Source organism: Trachurus japonicus, chromosome 16 (genome assembly GCF_045865225.1).
Source record: "Trachurus japonicus isolate A0001 chromosome 16, Traja_1.0".
Taxonomy (NCBI): domain Eukaryota; kingdom Metazoa; phylum Chordata; class Actinopteri; order Carangiformes; family Carangidae; genus Trachurus; species Trachurus japonicus.
The window spans coordinates 26,040,492-26,060,986 of NC_140922.1; the positions used below are offsets into that span (position 1 = coordinate 26,040,492).

The following is a 20,495-nucleotide window of genomic DNA, read 5'->3' on the forward strand; positions in this document are numbered from 1 at the left end:
TTATGAGGAAGGGCTTCCCCGTTGGTATGTCAAACGAGTATTGGGGGGGTGGGGGGTAGTGGGAGGGGAGGGGTTGTTGCGTTTATCGATCGGCAGCCAGCCTGCGTAATAACAACCTACAGTATAGCCTGGTACTGTTGCTGCTGCAGATATTTCCTGGCTGGATGATGGGGCCGATCAGTGATGCTGCTGCTGCTGCCGCGGTCTGCTGTGTGCGCGCGCATGCACCGCGTTTGAATGTTTGTGAGGAGGCTGTGGGGGGAGTAGGGGGGTGGGGGAGTGGGAGGGTTCGTTAAAATGGACCGTTTAGATGGACTGTGACCATGCCCGAGGTGTGACTGTGCTGTGCACGTCGCCGTGTATGTATGCATGTTATGTATGTATGTATGTATGTATATCCTATGTATGTGTGCGCGTGCGCGTACGCCCCGGCGCACCGCTGCTGCAGCATGTGTACACTGGCTCTGCTGCTGTTGAGCCTACAGAGAGAAGAACATGAGGGGGTGAGGAGGCTAAATGTACATTTTTTAAGATAGTCCAGGACCGGAAACCACCTCGCAAACACACCCACACACCCACAGCGAGGCTACCTACACGCTCACTCACAAGACATAATGTTTCTTGGAGCAGGTGAAGGTATAGCTCAGCTGCACACCAGAACAGGTGTGAGTGACTGATAAAATCACGGCTCAGCTGCAGAAAATGGTTAACAAGCATAAGAGCATATTATATCTGTAAATATTTAGACAGAGACTTACAGAGATGTAATGAGGTTATTTTTATTATTGGAAAATGAAAAAAAAAAACAGTGTGCCTTTAAGCAATGCTGTTACTGCTCTTTTCACGTTTGCTGGAAATGAAATGCCTGTGTGGTGTGTCGAGAGAGAGAAGTTGGATCTCACTTAGATGCATTGGAGCATATTATGATTAGTCTGCTAAATGCTCTGTTCCCCCGCGGAGAGGCCCCTGGTCATCTGGCTAGGCATGGCTGTTAGACACATTATGCAGACTGCAGAAGGGCTCCAAACTTGCAAACAGACCCATGTTCCTGCAGCCGCAGGGCTGAGAGAACATGCAGGCCTCTCCTCTTCCTTGGTGTAGATGCAGGCACCGTATCTCCACACCATGCACTGTCTGTCTCCGGGGACTGCGAGTCTTTTCCTCTTGTCCCCCACCCTACCGTCAGAAATAATTTACAGCATTGCTGGGCTCTCTGCCACCTCACATTACATGGCCAGAACACTCAGCCACTGGAAGGGCTGAACAGGGGGCTCTGTGCCTGGAAACTGTGATCCAGCAATCATCACATCTGACTGATTAAATTGAACTTATTTTCCATCACTAGCCTTTTCCCCTCTTAACGAAATCCTTCAGTAGAAACTCAGAATGGTTGCTGATGACAGGACAAGGCTTGTCTTTCTCATGCTAATTTATCATATTTTCAATATGACTAATTGATACAACTAAATGATAGAAAGTCTCCGTGTGAGTGGCTTCAGTTTTAATAGACTGCTGCAGGGATGACGTCTTTTTGCGGGCCAGCCTGGATGTTGGCGTCATCCTGGTTTCCTTGACAAAAAGCCATTGGGACTTTTACATTGGCTTGTGTTGAATAAGCTCTGTGACCAACAGAAGTGTGTGATATTTACACATATCGCAAGTGTCATGATGTTTGAAGCCTAACAAGTACAAAACTAATGTTAGGCTATAAATGAACTACACCACCATGGGATGACTTCAGTGTAATTACTTCTAAACTCGTTGTTTGAGTTACCTCTACTATAGAGGCCTTTCATCTTAGAAAGTTAGTGATAGTTTGCAAGAGCGTGAGTATAAGCACAATACTGGTGATGACCTTCAACCTTTCTGTCATCCTTATGACTCTCAGTCTTGTTGCCACCCGTTTTTTTGAAGACAACCTTAAAAACTCCTAAAGACGACGACTGAGGTGTCTACTGTTGTGTTGTATGTTGTAGAATAAAATGTGAAAATGTCTTTAGCTTGTGTTAACACAGACCTTTAGGTATCTAACTAGAAACCTATTTGAAAAAGCCCATAGACTTTGAGACAAGGGTACTGGTGGTACAAAAATGTCAACTTATATGGGACTTTGGGGCCAGTGTCAGCTTCTCTGTCCACTATTTTCTGAGTCTGTAAAGGAGCTCACAGGCACACAACAAAACCAGCAGTGTGTTGCTGTTATCAGCGGCTAGCCAGCCTGGCCATCCGTTCGATCAGGGCTGTTTGTGTGCAATTCTGTTTCCCTTTCGCTCTCTCTCTCTCTCTCCCTCTGTTTCTTTCTTGCCCAGGCCAGGCCTGCTAATGGGCTGTATGCTTTTAGATCCATCTTCCATGTATTATGCATGTGTGCGTCAGCAGAGGTCTTAATGGGGTGTGGGGATCTGTTCTTAGAAGGCCTGAATGGTTTTGAATTGAGTGGTCACTACATTTAAACAGCAACCATACCCCAACCTCCTCACACAGACACACACACACATGCACACACACCCTCCACCCTATCACACCCCCCCACTGCAGCAGCTCTTTGAGCTTGCTTCCCTGAAATACTTGAGACCAAAGTGTGTCTGTTGTTGGACTGCTGTATGAAGCAATATAAGGGTTGTTATTGAGTTTGTGGTATAGCTACATCTTCTAGTCTTTTCCCACATGAGGCTTTTGCAAAGCTTGTGATACAGTATAAGTGGGATATGAATAGCAACATTTGAATTTCTGCACAAATGCAACGTATTGGAGGCAGCGCTGTGTTTCAAACCCAGCATATTAAATAAAAACCCATATTGCTGCTGTTTAATGATTCCAAACGGGCCGCGCAATCTTGGGTGTGATTTTAGTGAGTCATCTTCATACTCACAGCTGTTTACTTCATCCCACATAGTCTCATATATTGTTCCTGCAGTGACAGCATATTTGCAGCTGTGCACTTCATCATTTTATGGCTTATATGTGCAGCACAGGTTACACAGAGGCAGGAAAACCAACTTGTTTCCACCATATTCACTTCTACACTGGAGGTTTCTGTGAAGTGGAAATCTCCCTCTGGCTTTCTCCCCCCTTCCTAGAAAACCCAGTACCTTCTCCTCACTTGTCCCCCACTCCGACAACTGGGTTGCCATAGTGATAAGGTGTAATGTTTGATCAATAGAAATGATGATGTATGCTGCTCGTCTGTTAATCCTGATGTCAGTCGGCCCTGATTAAAAAGACAGAGAGGAAGGCATGAAACAAGGGATGCTCTTTCTAACATGACATTTATGATGATGAAAAGACAGAAGGGTGGAGCATGTCACTTTAAGGATTCTATATTGTAGATTTTTATCTCAAATCCTGCTCTTGTCTGGCTGGAGACATGACTGTGATCTTCCTTTTCTTATTTTTGCCTTCTCTTGATGCATTTTCTTTGACATGTGAACAAATGTCAGGAGTACAGTACTCGGTTTAATGGAAGTTTTCAATATAGTATATGTAGTTGTACGTATACAGCTGGTACTGGTTATCTGCTTTATCTCAGACTTGATGCTGTTATATGTTTTGAATTTCCATTGCAGTTTAACTGGAAACTTGAGTTGTATGACCTCTTGTCTGTCCGTATGTTTTTATGGTAGCTGTAACAAACATGATTCCACTATTTCCCATCCTCTGGAGCCTGCAGAAAGAATATAGACATATACTGTAGATACAGCTGTAATGTTTAACTAGAGGAACTGAATTGACTTCCTTAAGGAGGCATGGAACGCCAAATTTGAGCTTTTAGTTTTGCCTCTGAGGCAGCCAGTTTGTCTGTCTGATATAGACCAGACCAGACCTGGGCTGAGCTGAGCTACTTGAGCAATGTGTGTTTGTAAGTGCACCGGGTACTCTCATTATTTCCTAGTGAAGCAGTATTACATAACAGACATGTAACTCCTTGGGTATGAGCAATCAAATCAACCAGTTTGCAAAACAAACTCCGGTGATGTTGAGAGGCAGCTAACCTACTGGCATGTTTTCTGCTGGGTAATCTGACACTAATGGTTGATGTCACTGGTTATCAGGAGGATTATTAATGGTCTGTACTGTTTAATCCGCAGCTACAGCTGATTATGCACTCATTACTATACATTCCAGGTCTGGACAGCATCTGGACATGTCTGGGCCTTTGTTTCCTTATGAATAGAGCAATTCAAAGTGAGGCCTGTTGTGTTTTGTTTGAGGTCTCTTTGGTGTGTAAATCAACCCTGCACATTTTGTACTGAAGCTTTATCAGGAACAAGAAGAATAAACAGAGAGGCACGTGAAACGAACCAGGCTTAACCTCCTCTGTTTCCTGTGTTCCACTACACAAGACAAGTTGTACACGGCACATGATTATTTTATATGTCTATCTTCATTAAATACTCACATCCAAAAACATGTCGCATATATGAGATCCACACTTTCCGTTTTTTTTGACTTTTTGCTCTTACAGCTTCCTGTCAGCCTGTATTGATGAGCATTGTGGGTGTGAAGTGAGAGGAGCTCGGCAGAGAGAGACAAAGCAAAGTACAGAAAACAGAGAAGAGGAAGACAGAAAGTAGCAGGAGGAGGCAGGAACACCCAGGCATCAGTCACCATGGTGACAGAGCTGTAGATGAGGCAGACACAGCAGGCTGCAGCTTGTGGGACTCTGAACCCCTGGAGCCCCAGATTCATGTTGATGTGACAGAACTGGGGGAAAGGAGAGGAAAGAGGTTGGAGGAATAAGAGGAGAGGAGGAGGAGGAGGCAGACTCCAGACCTAGAAACCAGTGACAAGGACACGGATTCACAGCAGTCCCTCCCTTGGCTCCTCACAGTGCCGGACACTTGCGTTCATTTGGGGGTTGTATCCACCTTGATGTATCATTGGCCACGCTCTAGTGTACATAACATTTACCTATACTCTGTTTTTACCCTTCCTTATCAAGTATATCTGCTTCTCTCGCTATACACATTCCCGCAGTTACACATTAATGCCTTACAGATGAAAAAATCAAGCTGACGTAGCTGCTGCTTCGCCGGAGCCACTGGGAGTTAAATGCCTTGCTGAAGGGCTTCTCAACAGTAGCTAGCTGAGGGAGGGGAGCATGCTACACTTTCTTTGTCCCTACCCACATTTTTCCAGCCAGCCTCAAGGCTACCGTCACCTCTTTTTTTTTTTTTTCATCTCTGTGAGTACTATAAAGTAGCATCTTGAGGATTTAGGTGTAGGAGTCAAACGGAGGCTTTGCTGTATCCCTCAGTAGTTTATTTTCCAACCCTCAACATCCCGTCACACCTCGCCCACGCTCAGGCAGCCCACCCCCAGTCCACCCACAGCCCACCCTCAGCCCTGTGGTGTTGTAGCCGGGTGTCGGCGGCACTCAGCAGCTGTAATTAAGCCAGCCCTTTATTGGTTTTGTCCTCACCGAGGGAGATATGCGCAGGAAGAAGGGAGACCCTGGTTTATTGCCTGGGCGTCTAAGAGAGGGGTTATTATGATTGCACACTGGAGAGAGAAAGAAAAAAAGAAGTGGATAGAGAGAGAGAGAGAGATAAAGTGGAGAGAGTTGGAGTGATAGCAGCGCAGAGGAAAAGGGGATGAATAGTGTGAGAGAGACAGCGGCAGAGGCTGAATCGATATGCTCAACTCCTCTCTGCTCTCACCAAATCATATCTCAGCATCAGACAGAGAGTGGGAGAGGAAGAAGGAAACAGAGGGAGGGTGAGGGAGAGCTGGTAGCTAGCAGTGGGCTGTGTAGATTGATAAGGATCAGGCTAATGTCCCCAGCAGCCCCAGACATGCAGCCACTGATGCTAACGCTGCTGCCCAGAGAGGGGGGGACATTGTCTTTGCCAAGGTTTTGCCACTGTGGTTGCCATGGCACAGTGCTGCGGCAGCGATACATGTGATATGACTCAGTAAGATGTATACTGTCTGTGTACAGGTTGGAGCCGTTCTCAACGGTGGATCAGGATGAGGAAGGTACAGGGAGGTTGACAGAGCTACAAAACAGAGAGGGACTACTTTTCAGCCTCAGCTTGTAGAGTGCTGACATCTGGGCTCTTTTCATGCTCACGGAGCGAGACTGATTCCCTCAAAGGCTGAACAGGCACGTTCCTGCATGCATTTCTGCGTGTGTGACCCTCAACCTTAGCGTGTCATTAATGGTTGAGTTACAGTAGGCATAGTGTCCCGTCCTCCCAGTAAAACTACATCTCACTCGAGTCGGGCGTCAGAGGCCACTTCCATCTCCGCCTCAGGTCCTCAACTTGTTCATCTCTTTTCTACTCACTGATGAACTAAAGAGAATGGCTGCAGAGTGGCACAAATGTGAGACTCGCTCGGCTCCCCTGTGCGTGTCCTTGCGTTCTCTTTGTGAGTGAGTGCGTGTGTATGTTCATGTGTTTCAAGCCCAGTCCCTGGGAGGTCTTTTTTTTTTTTTTTCTCTTGAAAAGCGCCTTTTACTCTGCTCCCAAACAGATGTCTGATGTCATCTTGTTTTTAAATAGCTGAGAGAGAAGAGAAACTGCATACGGTGCATGGATAGTGCTTTGCTTTCAACCATATGCCTTGATGTGTGATGCTATTTGTCAATGTCAGTAACAGTTTAACAGTTTGTAGAGGGGTTAAATTCCACTTTGCTTCTGCTGCCGTAGCGTACCGACGGTGTGGGAGCTTACTCGGGGCGTTTTGAGTGTGTGTTTGGCCTTGACGCTCAGTGAAGGTGCTAATTGAAAGCTAAGCTATCTACTCCTAAAGGCACCTCACAGCATCATCATTCTTGTTTTACATTTGATTTATTGATTAAAACGGCTTAAAGGGTTAGACCTGTGGAAGGTCAAGAGGTGGGCTTTGCTTAGTTAAATCCCTGTAACTCAGAGTCGTGGCGTCCATATGACACAACTGGACAAACATCTCAAAGTCTTCCGTCACCGAGCCAGTTATAGCGATGATGACGGTGGATATTGAACCTATTTTAGTAATATTACTATTTCCACGCCTCATATCCAATGCACAATTGACCTGATAGCATAATATTTGCATGCATTGTTTCATGAATGGGGGGAAAAAGACTGCTTTACACATAATCATGTTGCTGTGCCCCAAATCCAAATCTGTTTCATGCTCCAATTTATTCAATTACCAAAAATATACTTGAAGAAGCCGTGTGATAAAGCAATAATGAAAAAGCTTAATCTAAACATCTGCGTCTATCCAGCCCATTGCTATCATCATCCGTCTCATCCCCAGCCCGTGCTCAAATCCTCTTTTGCAACACTGATGGTATTTCACAAGCTCAATGAGATTAATTATTTCCATATTTTGCAAACATTGCACCGTGTGTGCGGCTCCCTCGTCTCCCCACACGTGTACAATTAGCTCAGTTCATTTGTGTTGCAAATGATCCGGCCCTGGCGGTGCATCGGCAGCCTCCCTGGGCTTCTCCTGCCACGCAGCAAAGAGGAGAACCCAGCCGAGGAGTGATCAAAAGCCTCCTTCTCTGGCAGGCAGATGCTGAGTAAACAGAGAAGAAGAAGCTCCAGTAACTGTCTCCTCCCGCTTCCGCTTCTCGCCTTCATTATTTTTGGAGTCTGCTGGCTGGCATTAATGAAACCCCATGTAATATTCATTTAATTCCCAGTGTTTACTAGTTCATTAGGTTTTAGGATAGTTCTTGATCTGATCTCCAGGGGTGGCTAGAAAGAGGAAAGCTGACTTTGAAGATTTTTCTCTTTTCACCAGCCGGGCTTCCTTCCATTTATTCATATGTCTCTCTTGATCCTGTTAGAAGACCGTTCACACTCCTCTCCATGCCTGCTGAATTGTATGGCATTCCTCTCCCCTAATTTGCCTCACCACACTTCAGCTTTCATTTGGACAAATATAGTAAAGTTTGAGGGCTGTTTTTGGATTCCGATGCAGTGGTACATCAAATGTAAACCAGCGACCCAGTTACTGCCACCGCCTGTATGGAAAATAGTTTAGTTACTCTATCTGGACATACTACAAATCAGTCGTTTCTAGGAATCTAAGTGAAAAAGGTGTGTATCGGCTGATTAAAGAGATGATAAAATAAGTTTTGGTTCATCATCCCCTTTCATCCTTGGCTGAAGTTAACTGCTGTCATAGATTAAATGTTTTATCAGATGGCGGCCCCTCTGGCCGGTTCAGCTCCCTGGCTCAGGGCATGTGTTACAGACGCTGTCTTATGCAATTACAATTAACCCACACAGCCCTTTGGTCTGAGGCTCCCGCTGCAAAGGTCTGACCGTGGGTTCATCGATTGAGACGTTGGCTTGTCAATGCCATTGAGTGCAGGAGAAAAGGTCTTTCTGCTGAGCACACAGGGACACAGCAAGTGGCTTTTTCATCTCACACAGAGGAAAAGGCCAAACTTTGTCACAAAGCTCGCATTTCTAAAATATGGTGAAAAATCCATCAGCTAGTGCTGCAGTTTTATTGGAAAATGTAAGCTACATTATGCATCTGAATGGGCATTGTGCTGTCAGTTTACAGGTTTAGATTTTTGAAGTCACTTGAAGTTGTTGAATTTCTACTGTTTGCATCCTGACTGATAAGTTTGACAAGATTCACTCTGGGCATGAAGCAGCAGCGTTACACTGATACACCAGCATTAACAGTTGTCATTGACTAATAGAAACTCTCATTTGAGTCATGTTCCAAAAACTTGTGTAATTGTCTCTTTTAATTATATGGAAAGGCTTCTTCCATATCCATTTGCTTGTTGGCCTTCCCGAACTCATCAACTCTTGTATTTAACAGCGATCTTTGGTGTGTGTGTGTGTGTGTGTGTGTGTGTGTGTGTGTGTGTGTGTGTGTGCGTGTGTGTGTGTGCGTGCGTGCGCAATGACATCTCTACAAAAAAAGTGTTTCAGAAGAAAGCTGGGACGGCACCGTCTTCCCATTACGTACAGCTTCCTGTCTGCCTGCAGGCAAGCCTTCTAGCAGCCGATCTGTTTGAGTTCAACTTCAGAGAGACTTGGATTGGGTGGTTGGGGGGTGGGGGGGTAGTGGGAACAGTAGTGCATAGATCTCAAATATGCACCAAAATTAATAGCATTTCCAGAAAAGTAACTGAGAAAATGAGATAATCTCATGTGGAACCCATTTCACACACCTCCCATCCTGCAGTTCTCTGCACCCTCTCTAATGTCGCATGACGCTTTGCCCGGAAAAAAACATGTGTGACTGTGAGTCTTATTACTGTCTTAACAAACTTTTTTTAGACTTTGCTAGCAAGTTACACACAGAAAAGCAAATTCAGACATTTGCAGAGGGCATGCAGTGGGACTTTGTGGTCAGTGCATCTTAGGCAGGACAATCAGTGAGCGACACTGTAAGTAGCAAACATGTTGATTTGATTAAGCCCTGGCCTCAGACACAGAGATGCACTGGGGTAACTTGGCTGCTGTGGCTTCTCTCCTTATAGATGTAACATGAGAGTGCTTTATGCTTTCTCTGGCAACCTCCCATTTAGACCTCTGTTTGTGACAAGCAGAGCGGATGAACAGTTTGTGGCATAGAAAAGAGTATGGATGAAATACACTTCATTCATTTGATCTCATATCTGTACATCTCACTTTAAAAAAACTATTTATTTTGCAATAGGTCTCTAGTCCTCAAAATACTGCAGCCTCCTCCACCACACACAGTTTTTACTACAATAATACGCTGTAGTATTATTATTAATTTATAAATGATGTGTTAAAAATAGCTGCGGTGATGGTAAACGTGACCTGTGCTGGATTGCCCGAGGCACTATGCAGTGTGTACTGTTGTGGAACAAAGACATATTTAAATGGAAACGCTGCAGTGAAGTGGGCTCCCCCGTGTTTTTCTTGTGTTCTCTTTACGTAGTGTAATTGCCGTGCTCAGAAATCAAGAAAATACAAGAATCAAGCAATGATGGGATTTTAATATTCAAGGTATAATGTGTCCAAACCGAGTGTGAATTGGCTTTCAACTCCTCAGTTTGCAGTCGCCTTTCAAAAAAAAACATATTTATTGTCTGTGACTTGTTTCCTCAGAAATTAACACTTTTGCTGCAGCCAAAGTCGAGCAGTTACTTTTAAAAACCATGAGAGCTTTAACTCTCGTGCTGTGTGGGATGTTTTTCTTTTTTCTTTTTTTTTTCCTTCAATGAACACTAGCTCTCTCATGTAGATGTCATGGCTGCTCCTTTAATTGATCCTTGGACTTTTTTTTTTTTTTTGACTCAAATGACTTTCTTTTTTTTTTTTTATATATATTTTTTCGGCCTTTTGCCTTTATTTGATAGTGATGACAGTAGAGATAGACAGGAAATGGGGAGGCAGAGAGAGGGGGAATGACACGCAGGAAAGGTCTGCCCGACGCGGGATTCGAACCGAGGACTGTAGCCTCTACATGGGGCGGCCGCTCTACCCACTGCGCCACGCACCGCCCCACTCAAATGACTTTCTGACATCTAGTAATGATGTGTTTGATTATGTTGGTGATTGAAACCAGACTTTCCTGTGGTTTCATATGTATTTGTATATGTGACAGATGATTGCTATTAGAGTGAGCAGATTTTGTGGAGATATTTTATCCTGGCATTGGTAATACTAGAGGATGGTTTACACACACACACACACACACACACACACACACACACACACACACACACACACACACACACACACTCCATTTGTTCACACAGGACAGAACACTGCAGGGACGACCATGGACAAGTGTTATATGGGACAATAGAGGCCCAACCTTGAACTCAAAATGAAGAGCTATTTAGCCAGGACTCCATCACCATTTGTCAGCAATGATTGGACTATAACTAAAGAAACATTGCTTACCTCTCCGGCCACTCCTCCCTCCCTCCATCCCTCTGACTGGATCAGGCTTCCTGCAGTTCCTATGTCCCCTGTGCACACACCCCGTTCGCCCTCCTTAGCCTTGTTGTATATTTGGTACAGGGAGGGCTTGGCTGTCTTCCGCGTCGTGCCGTGCTGCTGCAGTCTTATCTGTTGACAATAATAGACTCAGAGGAGTTGGGAGAAAAAGAGAGAGAAGGAGAAAGGTGGGGTGGGGTGGTGGTGGACTGATGTGAGGAGTCCAGACCAGCCTGAACCGTTGCTGGTTTTTCCCAAGAGGGTTGAGGGTCCGTCCAGGCCCAGAGATGTTATTTTGGGCAGCAAGGATTATTAAAGCATCCTCTGACTCACCCCTTAGCTTTTTTCATTACCTCCTCACTTTCTGTGCAGCCAGACAGCCGCGCAGCGTCACTGCCTTTGATTTCAAATGCAGCTTGCTCACTGGAATGAAAAATGCATACTTAGCAGAACCAAGAGGAAATGCATGTGTAGAGGGGAGTGTGCGTGTGTGTACGTGTGTGTGTACGTGCAATTACTTGTGTGTCAGAGAGGGAACGAGATGTTGAGACCATGGTGGTTCTTGAGGCTTTTTTTTCCTTCTCCGGTGCAGGAATACAGCCCAGTGTCAGATTACAATAGAATTTGCTGGGTTATGAAAAGCTCAACAAATCTCAATATGTTTTAACACAAAGGGCTTTATGAAAACGAACAATGACTGACAAGCGCTGAGCTGTCAACATGTTATAGGCTATATCACAGCGTTACACACCAAGATTCTCCACGCAAGGCTCTCTCCATTGGATATTCAGTCAATGCTGGAGGGTCTTCAGAGTCTTACTCATTGGCACCATGATTTTACCTGTGTGTGTTTGTGATCGTGCATGAGCGCTACTTTGCAGTTTAGCATAAAAACAACAATAATAATTTCCTTGACACTCTGTGGTTTTGTTTTTGCTGACTTCCGATGGTTTAACTTAGTTTGCTGCAGTGATGCAGCGTGTGCCAGGGTGTGTCAGGACACGATGACATCACCGTTGGGTGTGGCTACACAAACAGCACAGCACACTTTTTTTTTTGACCACAACAGAGGTGGTCAGAGGTAAAACACAGGCTTTCATCTTTGAACTAGAGAGGGCAGCAGAGAGGCCGACTTAATACTGCTGCAAAATGCTGCTATTCAGTCCGAACATGCTCGGACAATCCTCTCCTACAAATGATGTTCAGGCATTTATCATAAATATTATGAAACTGTTTCCCTTATTACATCGCTGCATGGATTATTCTCAGAGGCGATGTGTTTTTCTATGAAGGAGTATTTTTATGACATGCACCTGAGCTATGGCAGCATGCAGACTGTACAACTGTGACACCAGGCCCATCTGTGGTTAGGTTTAACATTATGGTCCATCCTATTATAATTGAAACGGGGCTTTTTTCTGTATTAAACCAGATCGAGACAGTGTTGGCTGCGAACACCCAGATGGAAAAAGAGCTGTTCTTTACGATGGCTTTGCTGTTTAAATACAAGGACTTGAACATAATTCTTCATCATGCTAAATGTTTGTACAGTATGACGCCACGACTTCCTATGTGTACCCAGCAGCAACAAGAAAAAGGGAGGAAAGAAAAGAGAAAAAAAAACACTTATGAGCTCCAGTGATCTGTGACCCAGCATAGGATGAACAAGAATAGATAATGAATATCACTCTGAAGTGCTATTTAAATGTAGACATTAGTAGATGTTCTATGGTTTCTGTAAAACATGACTCCTGCTCCTGCCTCTCAAAATATATTGGATGTATTTAATGTATTGTTTTGCACCAGAAGAGCTTCTTCCTGATTGATCTGCAGGCATTTGGACTCGACATAGGAAAAGCACAGGCACTAATAACATTAAGGAAGGCTCTGTCATATTTATGTGTCCCAGTAAGCCATGACAGTGTGGTAGTGAGCCAGCATGCTCAATGTCAGGACCCTGAAACTGAAGCAGCTTAACAGTTTATTAATTAAATTATTTACAGCGTGGACGTCCCGCGGCCGAACAGTATGATAACCACATAACAGCAACATCTGCTGTTCGATTCCTGTTCGATTAAAAAGACGACGTACACATGATGGTCCCCTCCTAACCTTTCTCTGAGGCGAGCAGCATCGTAACAGTCCTTACTTGTAGCTAATCTTAATGGCATATTCTGTTGGGGCTTGGCCTACATAGTGCGCTAGCGGTGCCTCTTCTTAAAAAGGAGACCTAACAGGCGGTGCAGTGCGGAAGATATATTAACCATACAGAGTATAAACATAGCATGAGCACACAAGGCACCAGTTGGTCGGCTCAGACAGGAGGCTGGAGTCTCTGTTCACAGAGCCAATTAGCGAACACGCTCACAGATCTGCAGACTGTGTGAGCCGAGCCGATAGATGTGTGAGGCTGTACAACTTCTCTGTCCACTTGCTTCACACAAAACTTTCCACAGAGCAGGGAGGTGAAGTGAGGGAGTGGCTGCCATCTGTTACTGAGAATGCAACTCTGCTGTCTGGCATCAGGCTGTGTACAAGTGTATAGGGCTTATTGTTTATTTTCTATCTGGAATAAAATAAAATAAAAACACACAATCTGGTAATTTATCAGAGCGTATTCTGATGATTAAGAAAAAGGTGAAAAGGAAAAAAAAGGGGGGTTTCTAAAAAATGTTTTCTGCGAGTGTGAGAACACAATGTACTTCCACGATTTATTTATTTATTTTGATATGTGAAGGACTCTGTTGCACATTTATCAGCTCATAAACCCGTCTGTAGCCTCAGACACACAGGGACACATTGATCTGGCGTTTAAGAGACTGTCCTGTGAGCACAAGGTCAGAGGTTTGGCTGCTGTGATGAGCCTGAATGACTGTCAGATATTATTATAGTATCACGTGTAAGGAGAACATGAGCAGGAGTGTCAATGTCTGACTAACACACACACACACACACACACACACACACACACATGTTATATTTATACACATATTTTACTATGCAAGATGTCAATCACTCTTGCTTTTTCCAAGTCGTTGGCTCATATATGCCAGTTTGCCAGAACAGAGTGATGGCAGTGAATATTTTGTGAGCTGTGGCATTCATGGCAAAAAAAATAAAGAAATGCAACATTTTACAAATATTCAAACTTTACCAATGTCACTCATCGTCCTTCTCCGACTCGCCGTGTCATCATTGAAGTCATCTTCTTGTCTCTCTGAGTGGCAGTCGGCTACACGCTACACTCAGAGGTACTTAGCCCCCCCTGACAGCGTGGTGATAAAACAACCGCATTGGTCCTTTACCAGTTCCCCTCCCTTCAACCTCCGTCCAGGGAAACATCGTGTCAACAGCCCGTCTCCCACCTGCCCTCCCTGACTCCACGCTGCCGTCAGTCAGCTGTCACCGCCGTCATCACAAACACATAGTAGCGTATCTGCAGTTGAACTCCAGAGTCCGCCTCATGGGAGGGCTGAGGTGAGGAGGGAGGGAGGGAAGATGGAGGGAAAGTGAATGAAGAAATGTGGTGACAGATTTTGGGAAGTGTTGAGGCAGAAGAGTGAAGAGAGAGATGGCGGCTGGAAGAAAGTTTTCAACAACTCCCAGACACAGTCCGTTACAACCCCCACACATGCAGCATGTAGATAACCAGGTCACTGAAAACCAGACATGTCTAAATGGTGCAGAACCGGGGAAAAAAAGTATTTGATCCTTTTTTTTTGTTTTTTCTAATGCACAAAAATTATGAGGTAGAGAAATCTCTCCATCTCTCTCTCTCTATCCCTCCCTCTATAGCTCACTCGCTCTCTCCCTCCTCTGTATTTGATTTGATGCCTGAATATCCACCCTGTGGATAAAAAAAAAACATAAACCATGTAATTTGTTCAGTTTAAGGATCATAAGACCTCAGGCTGAATGAGATTAGGTGAGACCTCCTGCTCTGCTTGTGATTGGTGATAGATGTGAGCTAGTAATCAACCAAGGAATGTAATCCCTTCCTAGGCAGAGGACTGAATGGCCAGCCAATCGCAGCGATCACATGATGACGGTGTTAAACCCGAAAGTCGGCTCGGTTTCAGGCCCCCAGAAGCCTTTGCAGCAGGGTCATAAACTGTGCCATTCATCTACATCCAGCAGAGTGGCGGGGCGACCGTGGGCGCAGCAGACCGACAGAAACAAAGCAGGTCACGCTGATGCTACAATATCATTTGGCCATGAGGAGATGCAGCTGAACTGTCGGGCGGCTGCAGGACTTTAACCCGCTCTGATTGCACGAGGTAACGGGGAGGATGGGATTCATTTCTTTTACTCTGAGGGGCGTCCCAGATACACAGCGGCCGGCTGAGTCAGTGTTGGAAGGTGACACTGCATCTGTAAATGTACCATTAGAGGCGTTTTTCCTCGCCCTGTCTCTTCCTCTCTCCGACCGCTCTCGGTTGAGACACGCGCATTCAGCTTGTTTTTCCTTCTGCTTGTGCTTTCTCTCTGGTTATCTTATTTCAATAGAGACCGTTCCAGGATGTATTGTTGTCATTAGCGGGCCAGATTCTCTCTAAGAGGAGAGCTCTGCAACACAGCACCACTCATTTGTTCTCATTTGACTTCTCTCCATTATCCGCAAAGTAGAGGTGGCACAATCCCCACGGGGGCAGCGTTGCATTTTCACCTTGATTGCTTTTGGCTTTCTTATTTAACACGTTCCTTCAGCGGCAGCACAGGCAAAGCAGACAGAGCTGGTGTCACCACACTCGGTTGGAGGAGCACTGCCGAAAAACTACATTTGCTGCTGCTGCTGCTGCTGCTGCTGTTGTGTGTAGATCATCCGGAGCCCTTTAGAAATAAAACAGGGGTATTTTTTTTGTGCTGGAGGAAAGAGGATTGGAAAAGCAGAAATATGGTCTGGTAGTAGCTGTGAGCCGGGTGTGGGGCTTTGTATGAATCGGACTGGACTGCGTTTGTGTGGAGTGGTCAGTCAGAGGTTTGAACCAAGCGACTCTCCAGGATCTGACAGCTATGTTGAGTAAGGCTCGTTATATACATGTCGTTATTTCAACTCTTATAAGAAAAAAATGGACATGTGAACATTTTAATTGTATATCTTGTGTGCCATGTATGTTATGTTACCTATATATTTATAGCTGCCAGTTCATATATACAACACCTTAAGCAGTACAAAACAAGATGAAAGATAGTTGTTTAATTTCTTTCCAAACAACAGAGCATTACATTTCTTTGCCTCAGGGATAATTAGAAAGCAGCAGCTTCATCAGGGTGTTTTTTTTGTTGTTGTTTTTTTTAGTTTTCATGGCATCATAAAGCTGTAAAAGCCTGAGCTTGTATCTATGCAATGCTGGATGAGGGCATTGTGGTGAGAGAATGAGGAAGTGTGTGTGTCAGTGTGCACATGCATCAAGGTGTCTACGCATGCAGCTGAGTGCACGAAAACCAGCAGCATCAGTGAAGGGTTCATCGCTTACAGAAAGCTTCCTCATTGACTTCCAGTTATTGATCTTTGCGCTTGTGGCATTTCTTTGGTTTGGTAAATGGAAATATCAACCAAAGCTCTCTGGGTATCTGAGGGTGCACATTGTCTAAATCGTCCAAGTCTGAAAATCTCAAAGAACAAGCTAATTCTCTCTAACTAATTCAGTTTTTGTTGGATAAAACCATGTCATCTGATTTTGTCCTCGTTCCTGCCGCTGTGAGAGGGAAGAGAAGCAGACAGATTGAGACAGTCTAAATTTTGCTTTCCACAATTAATTAAGCTTGATCACGATTCTGTGCAGTAGGAGTTCATTAAATCTGTGAACTGACCAATCAGACGCACCGAATATACTGAATAGTTTTTAGCTTCTCTCAGCGTCATGTACACACATTAGAGCATTTTAATTACACAGGCCGAATGCAGTTATAAGCTGCCTTTTCTATGATGGTGATGGTGAAATGTGTTTAACGTTTTCTCTACTATTACTTAATTAAGTGTGAAGGTCAAGGCAGTCGTTCTATAAGTGCATTAAAACTATTTTACTCACTAAAATAGACAAATATTGTTATAAATAATCATAATCCCAGTTTGAGCAAATTATTTTTTTTACATGAAGAGGGAAAAATAAGACCATACTATAGTTTTGGTCTGTTCTGAAAAGCTGCTCTTAGTGTTCCCACTATTAATAAAGTGAGCTGTGTGTTGCAGATGCTGGTGTTTTTTAAAAAAATCATAAACCCACATCAAATATTAATGGTTTGTGATCACAGGAGCTTTTCCTTTTGATTTTAGACCTTTCATCATACAGATGAAAGGTCAGACATATGACACAAACACAGAGTGTCATAGGTAGACTAGTACATTCACAGACTGGAGCTATAGGCTCTGGTTTCGGATGTTTCAGCTCAGTCTGTCAGAGCAGGAACACATCTGTCGAGGCGGAGTGGGACCTCTCATCACACCGCTGTATATCGGGGGAAAATATCACCAATTGGTTTTTGTGTCATGTTGTGCAGAAAATAACAGCATATAAAGGTTTTATCATGGCGAGCATGTCGGGTCACTTCTAATCTTTTAGGGTTGCACTTTTTAATCTTTCGGGGTCATAGTGTAATCCCATGATTTTTGTGAGCCATGGATTTGATACATTATGCTGCTTTTGATAAGGACAGTGTACTTTAAAAAGATGATTATAATATTGGAATTACCTCCAGAGCACCGGAGGTGTATACGGCCGCGCTGGCCGCAAAAACAGAAGCCAGGTTTACACAACATCTCAATATTGTCTGCTGCATCCTCTCTGATTCATAGTGAATATGAACGTCTATCCCTCTGCACACACACATGTACTTTGTACTAAACTCCTTTGCTGTGGGTGTCAAAACGTTATTCTTCACAGCCTAATGACCACCCCTTGCTATCAGGGTCATAGGTGCATGAATACATTTCCCCATGGTAGATATAAAGGTCCTACTGTCAGTCATAAAGTGAGACCACTGTCACCCTCCCAGAATCGAATCACATTGTCTTGGCCGTCCTTGTCTGCAGCTGAATGAGGTCTTGCAGTTTGTACGCTGTCACAGCAGAGGGTTTTCTATAGTTAGCTCAGAATAGGACAACAGCAGTAACGAGGGCTGCTGTTATTCCCACAGCAGGAATGTAATGTACAGAATGGGGGCTTGCATCCCCACACTCTGCCTCACAGACAGTGAACATGTCTCTCCATTGTCAGCCTGTTAGGATGAATCACTGCGGGTTGATCTGCTGCACAGTACACACCACGCTGCCTGCACTGCCTGCGCTGCCACATCTGTGGTGACATCACGCACGCATCTCGCTATATAAGGAGGTGTGACGGAGGGAGTACGCCACCGCTTGCTTCGTGACTCTACAACTGCAGCAGCCAGGCATCTGTGCATCATCACAGGCATCACGATTCAGCGCTGTCCACGCTTCAGCCTGACTATAGTCTTATAGCTGCACGCTTAGCTACAGGAGACAGTTGCCTTTCATCTCCTCCGCTTCATTTCTTCCACGCTGCCGCTAATTCTAATTCACACACGTTGTCTCCACTCTGTCTCCCGTCTGTGTCACTAAGGACGGGATGCAAATCTAAGATCAGCAGAGTGTGTCATGGCAGAGCTGTGGGGGGCTCAGAAGTATCTGCAGAGAGGCTATTACAGTAGCAGTGGCAGCTGGAGCGGTGGGGGAATAATGCACAGTGCGAAATTTAGTGCTGCGCCACCGCTCTGTTGTACTTACTGAAGGCTGGTTTAACGCTGACAACGTTAGCACCATGATGCAGATGCTGATGGAGTAGAGCGTGGTTGCTGGCTGCCGTAGACATTTCTCTGTTTGGACAGGAAGGACATACAAGCCTAAACAGGAGCGGGGGGAAACGTGATACTCATGTCAGGATGAGTTAGAGCTCGTCAAAGGGACAGTTTGTTAACGGTTGTTGTAGGTGCTATGTGCATGTTCTATTTGCATGTGGGCTTTCCGGGTGTAGGATTTCAACACAACATCCCAGAGGGGACATTAGCCCCGAGGCCCCGGGGGCACGCTGAGAGCCAGAGTGAAGCATTTCTCAGGCAGCGAGTGCAGAGCGCATAAACCACTCACTCACCGACACAAACACACACGGAGGCATACGCAAGTGAACACACGCACCCCCACACACATGCACATACTTACACACTCCTCAATCATCATTGAGTCACTGAAAAGAGATGCTTCTCATGCTCCTCACACACTCCTTCACCCCCCCCAACCACGTCACGGCGCCTGTCCCCTACTCCAGCATATAATTTCTGCTGCCGCATCACTTTGGATTTGTGAATGAAGCGCTGCTGCTCAGTTAGTGTCCAGGAGCAGATCATGAATAATGCAACAGCCCTCATGTGTTTTCTCCAGCGGCGTCTGAGTCACTCATGAGGCTGTGTTTGGATGCAGAGGTGATGGGAGACATTTGTTCTGATGTGAAACAGAAAGGAGAAGTCACTCGAGTGAGTTGGCTGCTGCATCACAGACTTCAAATGTCCTTTTGTGCTTTTGTAGGTTTACGCTGTTAATGAAGATTCGTTCATTAAACTGCACATCCATTAGAGCCTTGTTCTGTTTCCACTGCGTCTTTGGTGCCAGAACTGCTGCAGTGTTTTTTGCTCTTTCTCAATTTGCAAGAAGTCAGATGTCTTGATTCACTGTGGGTGAAGTTGTGTGAGAGACAGTGGCATTTTGTATCCTACCATAGCTGTGCCATTTCTGTCTGTGGATAAACATTTTTAACAGGCTTTTATTTAGTGAGTATCGACAGAAATGAGGAAATACAACACACAGCAGTCACCAATTCTTGTTGTTAATCACACAAAACTGGCATCATCATAGACAAATTAAGTAGTTGGTTTACAGCTCCATAGAGCTGCACTAAGATATTAACTCTCAGTGGTAGTTGCAAAAAATTTCACACTAAGTCATGTGGTTCAGTCATGAGAATAAAAATATTACTAATCACTTTAATATAAATTAGTTTTTTTTAATGCGCCTAGCAACAAATATAGGAGCTTTTGGAAAAGCTTCTGCTTTCCCCTGCAGTCAAAGAGAGTTATCTGTGTGTGAGGTTGGACTTTTCCTCTCCACTGTGCTGCTGACCACATGATTGAGCCCCGTACTTTCTCTCTGTGTGATCATTTAACAAGTAAATACAGTATAGAGGATTTCAAAGCAGTGTCTTTAACTTGATTGTTTGGTGATGTGGTCAGACGACATCATGGCTATAAAATCAGGATTTTAAGCAGCCGCTTGTTAATCCCAAACAGAAACAGGAAAAGGTGTAAATGTTCTTTAGAACTAACTGCTTCATTTGGAGCTTGTCTGTATTAAAATGTATGTGACCACAGACAGCAGGAGATAAGCAGTAAGAGGAAAAGAGCTGAAACCAGCTGACACTAGGCAGAATGCAAATACAACACGGTCCAGCCGTACAGCGGGTTTGACCCAGTCTTGTTCTGAAAACAGTCTGAGATTGAGTTGTCGCCTGTGAACAACACAATGAACTAAAAGAGGCTGAATTGTTGTGTAGCGCTGAGGGGAACTGCAGGATCAGGTGATGTCCGGCCCCTTTCACATAT

At 44.6% G+C, this 20,495-nt stretch overlaps 1 protein-coding gene across 33 annotated transcripts in view; it reads left to right on the forward strand.

Moving 5' to 3' along the window:
* The window catches only part of rims2a (regulating synaptic membrane exocytosis 2a), a 141,303-nt gene that overhangs the window by 47,211 nt on the left and 73,597 nt on the right, over positions 1-20,495 (forward strand). The gene's annotated exons all lie outside the window — the stretch shown is intronic.